The sequence below is a fragment of the Mus caroli genome, unplaced genomic scaffold, assembly GCF_978045245.1.
Source record: "Mus caroli unplaced genomic scaffold, Mus_caroli_1 scaffold_7, whole genome shotgun sequence".
In the NCBI taxonomy this organism is placed as follows: domain Eukaryota; kingdom Metazoa; phylum Chordata; class Mammalia; order Rodentia; family Muridae; genus Mus; species Mus caroli.
This window is the reverse complement of record NW_028227262.1, coordinates 65,616,616-65,618,902: the sequence shown is the minus strand read 5'-3', so window position 1 is coordinate 65,618,902 and position 2,287 is coordinate 65,616,616.

The following is a 2,287-nucleotide window of genomic DNA, read 5'->3' as shown; positions in this document are numbered from 1 at the left end:
AGCTCACTTGGGGACCAGAGCCCAGAAAAGGCTCCTGGAAAAAGACTTGATTGACCTCCTCCACCAGTGAAGTGAAGATTTAACATCAAGAAGCTGGTGGTGGCACACACCTTTATTCCCAGAACTTAGGAGGCAGAGACAGATTTCTGGGTTCGAGGCCAGCCTGGTCTATAGAGTGAGCTCCGGGACAGCCAGGGCTACACAGAGAAACCCTGTTTGGAAAAGCCAACCAAAGAAAACATTGTGAAAAGACACAACTCTGCTTTGGTTGGCACAAACACAGCTGTGTAGGTGGCAGGGGAGGCTGCCTGGGCGGAGGGTATGAGGTCTAGCCTCCACTAGTTTCTTCCACTTCTGTTTTTCTATACTAGATGTAAGGCATACTTTTAAAAATTGAGAAAGCCAGAGATGAGATAAATGCAGATGGCTCAGGTAAGGTGGTCAATGGGGGGGGGCTGTGGGGGCTGCTGAGAAGTCCTACTGCCCTCCAGAGGGCAAGCTAGGAGGGGACCAGCACAAGGCTGGCCACTTTGCCTAGGTCTCAGATGGGTCACAGTTCTCTAGTTGCCTTAACTATGCAAAGTGCTGGAGCTTTCTCAGCTCCCTCTTTTCTTCTCTCCCTTCCTCCTTCTCTCCTTCCTTCCCTCCCTCTTCTCCCTCCCATACAACCAGCAGGCACTGACAGTCCACACTGTCCCTTCTGCGGGCCAATTACACACCATGGAAGCCATCCCTCCTCTGTTGTCTCTGGCTCAGAGCATTCTACTTTCTTCTCCTTCCTTCTCCAACACGTCCTGTCTTCTCCCCCCCACCCCTTCCTTTCTTTGCGAATAGGGCCCAGCAGGCATCCTCTCTTACCGCTTTTCTTTTCTTTACACACACACACACACACACACACACACACACACACACACACACACACACACACGCAACACAGATCAAGGCACTGACTGACTCCCCACACCCAACACCTGTTCAACCTCAGAGACAGAGACCCCACAAGCCTACCCTTGGTGGTCATAGATACCCTCTACCAGATCTTGGGATCTCCTGAAGTACTTTGGCTTGGACTCACACCAAGCATTTGGCTCACCCCTGGTACCTGGTTTATTCCAAATCTGCAAGTGGAAGAAAGGAAGAAGAGTCTGAAGGATCGGGATACCGGCCTTTAAAGGAGCCATAGACCCTCGGTTACACACACCTTCCTTCTCAATCTTTCCCCCAAACCTGTTTTAAAGCTGAGTCAAATACAATGAGACTGTTCCCCACACCTCCTGACGCTGTCTAAACAGAAGCGAGACTCTGCAGAACGTGTAGCCAAGAGGACACAGGCTCCTGTCCAGAGACCCGTCCGGAGCAGGCACTGAACAAGGGGCTGCTCCAAGACAGAAAGCGCGAGAAAAAAAAAAGCCGGTGCTCAGTCTCATTCTCTAGGTGTCAGTGCCAGGAGTAACAACCTCAGAGCTGCGGGAGAGCCCAGCGTTTGCTCTTGGCAGTACAACCTGGCGGTCTGCCGGTCCAGCTCCACACCTCACCCCGGCTGGGGACAGCATCCGCCTCCCGGGTTTGTCTGACGAAACTCGCGGGATCCCCACAATAAGTGGCTGCTCTGTGTGCCTGAGTGTGAGTGCCTTGGCTGGGGGACGCGCGCCCTGAACCCCAGACCTACACCCCACTCTCTGCCGCCGCCCCCACCGCACCAAGTTCTGGAGCCCAGCAAACCTCCTCTTTTCTGCCGGGTCGAGTCAGGGTCGCCTTCCTCCGAGCTCTGAGTTATCCATCAAGCGGAGCCAGCCTGAAAGCTAGGTGCATTTCCCTGGGGATATAGGGAACAGAGAGAAGAGGGCGAGAGGGACCAATGGATAGGGAGTAATAAAGTTTATGAGAGGGTGTGGGGCGGTCTTCTGTACCACGGGGCCGTCCAGTCTCCCATTGCCAGGCTCTAAACACCGCCCCACGCGAGGAGGCGCGAAGACACCATCCCCTCCCCCTTCTCCACATATCTCTTTTCCTCCTATCCCTCCTCCTTCTCCTCTTCCCTCCCCTTGTCCCTCTTTCCCTCACTCCCTCCTCCTTTTTTCCTCCCCCTGAACAGAACTCCGGTTGCGCCGAGCCTACGGGATCCACCCAGAGTCCTCGAACCCCAGCTCGCGCCCAATCGCCGACGGGGGCGGGGCCTGTAGGGGGCGGGGCAGATGGAGGAAGGGGTGGGGAGGGGCAGGGAAGGACTTGCTACCCTGAGCTAGGACTAGCGGTTGCTGTGGCCCAAGCAGCAGTGGCGGCGGGC